Here is an 11,364-nt window from a genome sequence, read left to right on the forward strand (position 1 = left end):
ATAAATAATATGGTTCTTTTCTATATTAGTGGAAAGTCTGGAACAAGATTAATGCAGTGGCTGTGGTAGCTCATGCCTGTCAGTAAGCCAAAAATTCTCATCTTAATACCACCTCAATGACCTCTCAATTGCTAAAGATCCAGAAACAAACACTGGAAAAAAATCCTAAGAATGTGGACTAGAGGCTTAAATTCTATTGAGTGATATTAAATAAAGTAAATCATGAATATGATCTATAAATCATAAATTAATCAAAATTTGATAATCACAGTCCTTAAAACTAACACTATAATGAATTAACAAAAAAACCTACTGAAAGTACTCATTTCAAAATATCAGTACTAAAAATATAGACTTGAAAATATATATAATGAGAATCCCATTTTAAAATGTATTAAATGGGTGCCTGGGTGGCTCAGTTGGTTAAGCAACTGACTTCAGCTCAGGTTATGAACCTGGAGTCCTGGAATTGAGTCCTGCATCAGGTTCCCTGCTCAGTGGGGAGTCTATTTCTCCCTTTGCCCCTCCCCCTTCATCTGCTCTCTTGTGTGTGCATGCGCTCTCTCTCGCAAATGAATAAATGAAATCTGTTTTTAATTATTAAAATAATGAAATGTATTAAATTAAAGAAACATCTATCAAGCACTAGATACAATTGTTTTGATCCAAAACCTTGACACTTTAAAAATATATACTTATTTTAGAGAGAGACAGCATGAACGAGAGGGGCAGAGAAGAGGGAGAGAAGAAACTCTCAAGCAGACTTCATGCTGAGTGCTGAGCCCAATGCAATTTGGGGACAGTCCTGAGCAGACTTCAAGAGCCAGATGCTTAACCAACTGTGCCACCCAGCTGTCCCAAACTTGACACTTACTAAACAATAAATAAATAAATAAATAAAATAAAAAATAAAAGCAATGAGGTTATGATCTAAATAAACTGTATCATCTAAATAAGACAGAAAACTGTGGTAAAAATATCTACAAAATTATTCTGGCATAAAATTTAAACAGACATTAATAGTTAGTATATCACATCCCTCAAATTAGTTTATAGTGACTAGATGAAAATAAGAAAAATATAAATGACAATGTCAGCCATCATAATCTAATTGATATTTGTAGAACACCATATTTATCAACTGGAGGATAAACATTATTCCAAACACATATGGAGTGTTCACAAAAGCAGACCACTTATTGATCCATAAAACAAATCTCAGTAGATATTAAAAAATGGATCTCTTTCAAACTATGCTCTTTGATCACAACATAATTAAACCAGAAATTAAAAAAATGAACACACATAGAAAACTCCCCAGTATATATATTATATATATAATACAGAATAGACACAATATATATATACAATATATAATATAGATATAGATAAACATTTCTAAATAGCATGTATGTCACTATATAAAACAGGGGAATTATACAATATTTTGAGTCAAATAATTTAAAATCAGCATATCAAAATTCATGTGAAGCTGCTAAAGAAATACATAAAGGGAAATCTTTAATATTAAATGCAAATATTAAGAAAGAAGAAATGTCTGAAGTCAATGCTGTAAACCACAGGAAAGTAGTAAAAGAACAGCAAACAAAGCATATAGTAAGCAGAAGGACAGATATAATAAAGATTAAGAGCAGAAATCAACAAAATGGAAAACCTGAAAATAGAGAACATAGAACTGCCTCACAAAATTCAGAACACTCAGTTAAATTCATATTTCAGATAGAGTATGTTTTTTTAGCATGTCACAATTTTTTTTTGAAGATTTTCTTTATTTATTTGAGAGTGACAGAGAGAGCATGAGCAGGGTGGAGGGACAGAGAGAGAGAGAAGCAGACTCTCTGCTGAGCAGGGAGCCCGATATGGGACTTGATCCCAGCAACCTGGGATCATGACCTGAGCCGCCAAAGGTGAACACTTAACTGACGGAGCCACCCAGGCACCAACTATGTCTCAAATATTTTCTGGAACATGATTATGCATGCAAAAATATCCAGTGTTGATATGAATTGAAATTCAACTGGGTTTTTGTATTTTTATTTGTTAAATCTGACAACCCTAAGATAAAAGTCAATAACATCAAAAGTTTGTTATTTGAAAAGATCAATTAAGTTATATATCTCACACTCTATTGACAAATTATCATTATTATCATATATCATATATATCATTATCATATATCATTATTATAAATTAAAGAGGGGGTATACTCAAGATCTTTCACATATTAAAATAATACAAAGGGAACATTATAAACAATTTAATGCCAATTATATGAAATGAAGAAATTACTTGGAAGTCACAACTTAACTAAAACTGACAAGAGAAAATAGATAATCTTATAAGAAGAGGCCAGAGAACCTCCTCACTCTCTTTCTGCCATGTGAGGATACAGCAAGAAGATGGCCATCTATAAACCAGGAAAAGGACCCTCACCCAAAACCTGACCCTGCTGGCACCTGGAGTTTGGGCTTCACAATTATGAGCCTCCACAATTATGAGAAATAAATATTTCTTGTTTAAGCTACCTAGTCTGTGGTAATTTGTTACAGCAGCCTCAACTGATTCAAATACTTTTCCATTTCTGTCATGATTGTCTAAACTTGTGGCTTCAGAGCCTTGGGAGTGTGGAGAGTAAGATGCTCCATTGCTTTTTCCCGTGTCCTTCCCTTCTGTCTAAAATTAAATTCTGCCCAGGCATTTGCTGACTTATGGGGGTGTGGGTGTGAGTCCTTCACAAGTCTCTTCTGAGGCTTTTCTGCTGCCAGGATCCAGGAAGTGAGAATTCACTTCTGGCTCAAATTTTTCCATAGCTGTTAAGGTTTCCTCCAAATGTAGAAGTCCTCTCTGGTAGGGTAACTACCGAATATTTAGGTCTTGGTAGCATTTTCTTCTTGACCCAAAATAAACTCACAGAAAATCCACCCCAGGCCTGAAAATAGTAGTATAGTCTGCTCCATTTTTCTCTCTCTCTCAAATCTCCTTCTTTCTCCACATATACCGGTTCGTTCATTCATTCATTCATTCATTCATTCATTCGTTTGATCTTGAGATGGCCAGAGGATCAGCCTAGTCAGTCACTACTTAAGCCATCATCCTACTATTAGAGCTTTGAATGTTCTCTCCCATCTTGCAGATACTTTCAAGCTTACTGGGATTTTGGTGGACCATTTCCCTTTACTTTACTGGGCTGTGGACAGCAAACTGGATATGGTATATCCTTCTCTCTCTCTTTTAAGATTTTATTTATTTCTTTGAAAGAGTGAGAAAGAGAGAGCACAAAAGGGGGTAGGGTCAGAGGGAGAAGCAGACTCCCCACTGAACAGGGAGCCCAATGCAGGACTTAATCCTGGGATGCCAGGATCATGACCTAAGCTGAAGGCAGTCACTCAACCGACTAAGCCACCCAGGCATGCGGTATATCCTTCTCTACGGCATAAGGAAGAAATGGTTTCATGCCATGGCTACTGAACTTCTATTAGGTAGATAATTCTGATGTATCTGTGTCCCACTTCCAGGGTTAAGAGTGGGCTCAACGGGTAATAATCCATTCTGTTATACCAATTCACTGTTATCCTCAAATTTATACATATATGGACATACTTGTGCATTTTTATCTGATTATGGTAAATAGCACAAAATATGCATCATGTGGAGTCTTAAGTGTTTGAACATATGAACAGTGAACTATGATGTTTTTGTTTAGAATTTTTTCATACTTTGTTTTTACTTTCTGTATTTTATAAGTTCTCTGTAATTATATAATATGCTTAGAATCAGAAAAGCAGTAAAGAAAATTTAAGCACAATTTCTCCAAGTTAAATAAATTCTTAATATATTGCTTCCTAATTGTAATTGTAACTATATAATTATGTATATAATTATATAATTACAGTTATGTATAATCAATTCTAATAATATTTTATTTATTTTTACATTCCAACTGGATACAAATAACATATGGTAGTTTAAAAGCATGTAATTAGGAAAAACACTAGTTTTACCAGAAAAACTTTCATAGTCTTGAGTGGTATAACCTACATATAGGTGAAAATTTTAGTTTTAAAAAATTAAGTTCACAATTGATAGATTAAAACTTGGCAAAACCTTTTGAATTCACATCGTATTAAACTATTTTCTACTCCATGACTAAAAAGTATGAGTAATGCTAATTGTTCAAGGGTTCAAAGTTTTCAAGAAAATTTTAATCAGCTTTAATTCAAATGAACAAATAATATGATGGAAATTTTAGTTCCAGTGAAATGATAAAGTAATATTCTCTTGATCTAATTTCAGAATATGTGGAATATGTGTCAAAATTATATGTAACTACATAATTATAATTTTACTATTTTTAAAAGGTCATGTACAATTAAAATTTCCAAGAAGTAGTATCCGGGCAATAAGAATAATTGAATGCCCTGGAACACTGAAAAGATAGAAAAAAAATCTAAAAATCTGGTAGAATATATCCTGTTTACTTTCCCTTTAGTTTCCTTAACAATATAGTTTCTTTGCCAAACTTACACATACTGTTGGATCTGTGAGAATAATTTCAACCTTGATTTGCTGGTAACATCAATAGTAGTAAATGCTTTAAATAGTAAATTCTTTAGATGTATAAAGTTTCCTTTTATTTATAATTGTGATTGTGTTTTCTTTTGGACAAAATAATAGTCACAAAAATCCACATGAAAATTAAAAATAAATAATAACAATAAAATATATGCATATGATTCATAAGAAAATTTTGAGGAAAATAACACAAAATATGAAAAATAGTGAAATGATGAATATGAACCATATTTTTTCAAAATATGAAAAAAAGATGCCAAGATGCTCTTTAATACAAAAAATAATTTCCCCTTTCTCTAAAGTTGTGTAATTGTATCCAAGTATATAATTTGATTATTTAGGAAAATATATTTTGATACCTCTTTTTGATAAAGCCAGGAAATGCTTGATAAGCCAGATTGTCATGACTGACTAAATGGAGGTGAATTTCTCCACATAACAATATCAAATGAAATTTGACTTACTGGGGCACCTGTGAACTCAGAAAGAAAATGAAGTACCTAAAATATGTGGAAGGAAAAAAAGAGGAAATTCTGGTGATAATCTGAAACGAAATAGATACGACTACAAACAACTTCTTAACATTTTTGCTGAAAGTCTTATTATATCCCATTTCTCTTCTGCCTACTCAAAAACTTTAAACAAATCTGATATATATGATTTCTGTTAATGGTTATTTAAGCAAACAGGAAAATTGAATATCTTATGGTTCTGTAAGATGAAATCAGTTATAAAAGACTTCAAGTTGAGATTGGTAATTTAATGAAAAGAGAAAATTAGAGCTGGAGGTGAGAAATCAAATGTAAATATTCTCAGAGATTTTCTATTCAGGACATGTATTTTTTTTTTCAAGGAAAGTGAGATTTTAGGATGAAGTCAAGATACTAAAACATAAAAAGAAATGTTGAGGTTATCTGTGCTGCAGACTCAAATATTCAAAAGCCATAAAATTAGTAGTAAAGCATAGAGGCAGTACAATGAAATGGTAATAATGATATTAGAGTTTGAATGCACATATTCAGAGTGAATAGTTTTAGTACAGGCAAAAAAGAAAACAAACAAACTATGACTACACACACACACACACACACACACACACACACACAGAGTTTTTCACTCTCTTAGGACAGTGTAATATGCCAAAGATATTAACTTGATCATGGTCTGTTTCTTCTATGAAATTTACATTTGGCCACTACCCTGATTGCTTTTCTCAAAGACAACTGGTTTATGTACACTTAATTTGAAAGAGCACCATTTAGATTCATGACCAAATCCTGTCTTTCTGAAAGACTACTAAATATATTTTCAGTATTTCTAATCCATACTAGCCAAGAGAGATCTGAACACCATTCATCACTTAGGAAATGCGACAGAACAATTTGGACTGTCCCTTAAATATTTGTTGTCCAGGTGATACAGCCAACAATGTTACTAAACTGAGGAATAATGGTTTTATTGGTTCAGAATTGCTTGTATTTCAAGTTTACTTATGTATTAAATTGAGAGAAGTTACATTAAAACACTGTCCTGTTTCGGGTCATTTGTTCCCTTGTCATTTTCCATAAATGCCTAAGTTGTGTCATATTGACTTCATCCAGTGTCTAAGAAGATTCTTTTTTAGAGACATCTTTCTTTATTTTGTTTAAAAGATTTTATTTATACATTTGACAGAGAGAGACATAGCAAGAGAGGGAACACAAGCAGAGGGAGTGGAAGAGGGAGAAGCAGGCTTCTCGCCAATCAGGGAGCCCGATGTGGGGCTTGATCCCAGGACCCTGGGATAATGACCTGAGCCGAAGGCAGATGCTCAATGACTGAGCCACACAGGCGCCCCTAATTACTATACTTCTTCCTTTTTTTTTGGCTTGGTGTCAAAAAGAATTCTTTATTTTTTTCATCTTTCAATAGTTTCTCTACCAGTAGTTTGAATATTTAGTATTAGTAATAATTAGGTTTTAGAAAAAATTCCCCATTTAACAAATATCCTCTCCTTTCTTTTGCGGGTAATACTTTATTCCCCGCCCCACCCACCAATCAGATATAAGTGAAGTAAAACAATTGAGTGATTAACTTTCATCAGAAATTAAAGAAAGTTGCGGCATTAAGTTGCACGTATCGACTGAAAAATATCTCCAGTGAGTTCTAACAATAGCCAAGCCCTGTACTCACAACCTGCCTTAGATAATTTGTTTTCTGAAGTAGCTCTGGAAATTTTATTTGTGTGCCTAAGCTTCTCTGGTTCTATTTTAAATTGTCTTTTCTCTTTTATTATTTATATTGGAAATACTTTTGATTTAGTTCATAATCTTCCTGCAAAAGATACATTGTACATTTGTGCTTCTTCATACATTATACATAACAATAAGCAAAATTTACAGCAGTGTAAGCAGAAGAATAGTTAGCTTTACTGCAGTGTACAAAATTCAGCCAATTCAGCAAAAGCCTTAAAACTCTAGAAGAAACATTTCACAAGTTGCATATGTGTTATATAGTAAGCCCTTCAAATATGTGTGCATATACTTTTTTTTTTAACTTCAAAGAAAATTGAATGGTTTAGTAAATTGAAAGTGGCAAGTAGAAACATAGCACTCTCTGTTTTGTAGTAACGGTGTTTGGTACGGCAGTTCCAAATCAAAGATCTTCTATAGATTTTGTTAAAGGAAAACACTACTAATTTCAAATTTCCATATAAGGACTACAGCTATTTTGGTTGTATATATAGTTGTCATATAAAGAAAGTATTGAAAAACAGAAGAGTCTGACCAATATTCCCTGCAGCTCGACTAAAAGTTAGGTTTCTTCCTGACTCCAAGCTTCTGACCTTCCTTTTATTTACATTAGAAACTACAATTGTGAACTATTTTTCTACTTTTTTGAGATGTGAATCTTCTCCAGCCTCTTGCCGGTTTTACAAACCCAGGAATATTTTTCACAGGGATCTGGGAGTCATCCCTTTGAAATATAGTCCTCCAGGAAGAGTGTCTATCTCCCAGTCTCTGAGGAGCCAAATTTGTATTAGTACCAGTTAGCAAACAGAGATGACCTAACCAAATTGACCAAGCTCCCTCTCCCCCAACATCTTCCAGAATTTTTCTAGTAGTTCATCCCAGTGTTAAAAGTTCTCCTGCCTTTTGTGTTGGTGGAGTTGAGCTCAGTTTTTCTGTCCTGTTGCAATACTCCTGACCCTTATTGGAGTAGTCTTGAACATAGTCCTCATTGCCTGTTAAATTCCATCCAGTGAATTTTTTTCTTTAACAAGTCTTTTTCTAAAATCACGATGTGCAGTAATCTCTAGGGAGATTACTTAACTTCAGTCATTTCTAGGGAGATTCCTTAACTTCAGGAATGGCCTAATCGAACTGTATTTGAGTGTGATAAGTGATGCTTTCCTAAATGCCTATGCAATTACTAATAATTAGAAAAAGCATTTTTTGTTCCTCATTTAAATATCTTACTTTTAACAGCTATAGCTAGTTATTCCTTGGTTTTTATTTTCAGGGCCTAAACAACAACAACAAAGATATCTACAGAAGAAATTCAGCTCTTGTATTCTGAAACATTTTACATATAACAAATTTCCTGGGCTTCCTCCTTGGTAAATATATGACAAGGCTAGAGTTTATCGATTTCAGCACATAAGCCTCACTATGTCCTTGGTCCTCTTGGTCCCTTAAAGGGAGATGGATTCTTTTTAAAAACATAGTTTAGTTCTAACAAGGTTTTACATTTTAACAGTTTTTTTGGGTCATGTATCCCAATGAGAATTTTATGTAAGGCATAATAATTATTCTCTAAAAACTGCATCTTTACATAGACAATTGACATTATGTTTGAATATCCAAGGGTTGATGGAACTCTTCAACTGGGAGATACATATTACCTAATATAACTCTGCTTCCACCAGCAAGTCCTCTCCAAACTGAATTAATGGAATAGTATACCTAAGTATACCTGTTCTCTGGCCTAATATTGGCTCCTGTTTCCCCTGCTGTTACTGCTTCATATTCCTCAACTCATTCTGTAACTAAAGGTGTTTCTATGTTAATCTGGTTCTAGTACTTAAAAATCCTCCCATAAATTCAGAGATCCTTTACCTATAATATTCTATTTCCTAAGTCAATGAGATTTTCAACCAAAAGTAAGTTAAATTACACTTGAAATTTAACTTCCTCACTGTTGTTCATTTCAGTTAGATTTCCTGTTGGAACTACTGCTCTATAAAATCTTTAGCAGATTTTTATCTCTGCTTCAGCTGAATTAATTTTTAAATGGTATCTAAATATTCTCTAATATCTTTTCTATGATTATTTTCTCCATTGTGTCATTTTTGTTCATACTTACTACCTATTGAAGAATCTGTCTAGTGTTATTTTATCCATACATCTAATTATTCCATCAATAATTGCTATTTTGACCTTCTTTTTGTACTTGGTAAATTACTATCAACATTCCCAAAAGATCCCCACCAAAGTCCCACAGATTGAATGGCCCATGACGAAGTGTCTTTTCCCTTATTAAACCTGCTTGGGAGTTTGCAAAGTTCTTGCCCAACTGTTATAGATCAGCCTGGTTAATCTTTAGCCTAGTGATCATCTTTTATCTATGTTACTTTAGTAGGGATTTGAGACAGATTGCTAGAGAATTGACTGACAGAACTGATTATCAGCATTGAGAGGATGATTTATCTTATCCCTGGACTAGAGAAGAGAACATATGGTCAATGACTCCACTGATACAGAACTGATATTCATCCTTGCTTCCTTGTTCTTGTTTTATGCTAGCGCATAACTTTGCACCTTAAAAATATCTCTCATTATGTTTCCTGAAAATTATTCTTAAAACTTCATAGCCCAATTGATCTAGGTGGGCAAATTTATTCCTTTCCTTGCCTGCATCATGCTAAAAAAAAAAAAAAATCACCTTATGTTATTCTAAAATAAAGAAATTGACATTAAGTTATTTTCTTTTATATCCCAGAAATGTAATGGAAAGTGTGAGCCATTATCAGCATGCTGTTTAAAAATTAAATATTTGTAGTCTTAAGTAATCAGAAATCATTTTGTATGTTCTACTATCTTCTTTTTTTAATGTAACAGTAAATTTTATTCAAATTTCTCAAAATTTATATTCAGTGTATTAAGTGCTTCTAAAACATATGTCACCCTTTATATAACGTTTTTATTATTTCATCTTTATTTTATAGTTTTTTCATCTTGGCTTTGCACAGTTCTTCAGTAGAAGTCGGAGTCCTGAGTTGCCCAGTTAGAAGCCTCTGACCCAGTTTTCTGAAGAAGTTTCCTCTTTCATGACCAACATCTGGTGTTTAAATGAAAGGCTTTCGGTCTTTTCAATCACTTGCTGATAGGGTGAGACTGCATTGTTACCCATAACCACATGGCCTAACTTAGAATCAGTCTTCGTATGCAGTCTTGCGTTCTAATCAAATTGACAATCCACTTTTCAGCTTCTTCCAAAGTCATGTTCGGTCTGTCTGCCCATGTGTTAATGCTGATACGCAGGTGGGTGTGACAAAAAGTCTCATATATGAAAAGATAAGCATTTTCAATGAAATTCTCAGGACAAGCCACCAAGAAGTCATTTACAAGAACTGATTCACATTCCTTCAGCTTTTTCCAAGACATGAAGTCAAAGTTAACACATAAGCATTCACCACATTTTGTAATTGGGTCTTTACCTGTGTAAGACTCTGTTGAATGACTTTAACTAGATCTTTTAGTACCTGCTGGTGTTTTCAAACATCTTTGTTTGAAATGATGGATGTATCAAGACAATGCAGAATATGTGGACACGTTGGAATTGCATTATGGTATGGTGGCTGGTAAAGGAAGAGATCAGTAATGTTATTATGCCCTTTGAGGTGGGTGAAGAAAAAACACAGAGGCAGTGGATAGGACACGTTTACTGCTGAAGAGATTGAAGTGGAGAACTCACAGATTTATTTTCTATTTAACCATAATAGCTCTTCCATAGCTGCATCCCAGTTCTACGCTAAGATTTCAGAGGCCAGTTTTCCTGAGTGAAAGCAAAGTGTTTCTGTCTGTCGTTGGAATCAACACAATCAAGAAGTAAAGATTCTGCTACTCTAGAGTGATTCCCTCATATTGGAATTCTGCGTACCTTTAGAGCGTATCTAAATATTCCTGCCTAAAACCACACCTGTCCAGCAGGTAGGTAGTTGAACAGTATCTGGCCATCTCTGGTTGACTGCTTCTGCCTTGTAGTTTCTCGATCTTCAGATGTCTTCACAATTGGTTCCATTTGCCTGAAGCTGTTTCAGTTTTGCAACAACTGTGGTACTTTTTTCATTCAAAACATGTGGAGTATCATCAATATCAAGGTTTTTTTATACATCCATAGCAAAGTTGACCATGTTGGTATCACTAAGAAGATCCAATTTTCCTTGTAATAATTATTTTTCATTATATATCCCTTTATGGAGAAAAACTCAAGCAGTGGAAAGAGTAGATTCCAATCCAAAAAGTGTATGATGGAAATAGTCAAGTTGTACTCTACCATCTTGCCGAGGCCAAAGTTTCTACTACCTTCTTGACATAGGCACAGGAAAGATTTACAAATTCAACAAATCTAAAATAACTTTTATTTATAGTGGAGGACAGACTTTAAAGTGACCTCCATGATCTCCGTTTCCTGGTGTTCACACTCTTGTATTAATCTTTCCCCTTCAGAGCCAGGAAGACATGTGGCTTGATGTAATCAATAAAATATTGCAAAGGTGATAAGATGTCT

The 11,364-nt window shown here is 33.8% G+C and overlaps 1 pseudogene; it reads right to left on the reverse strand.

Annotated features, from left to right (window-relative positions):
- Nucleotides 1-9,827: 9,827 nt before the first annotated feature.
- LOC125095727 (eukaryotic translation initiation factor 3 subunit E-like) lies at nt 9,828-11,133 on the reverse strand (annotated as a pseudogene).
- Nucleotides 11,134-11,364: the final 231 nt, after the last annotated feature.

This window comes from Lutra lutra, chromosome 3 (assembly GCF_902655055.1).
Source record: "Lutra lutra chromosome 3, mLutLut1.2, whole genome shotgun sequence".
Taxonomy (NCBI): domain Eukaryota; kingdom Metazoa; phylum Chordata; class Mammalia; order Carnivora; family Mustelidae; genus Lutra; species Lutra lutra.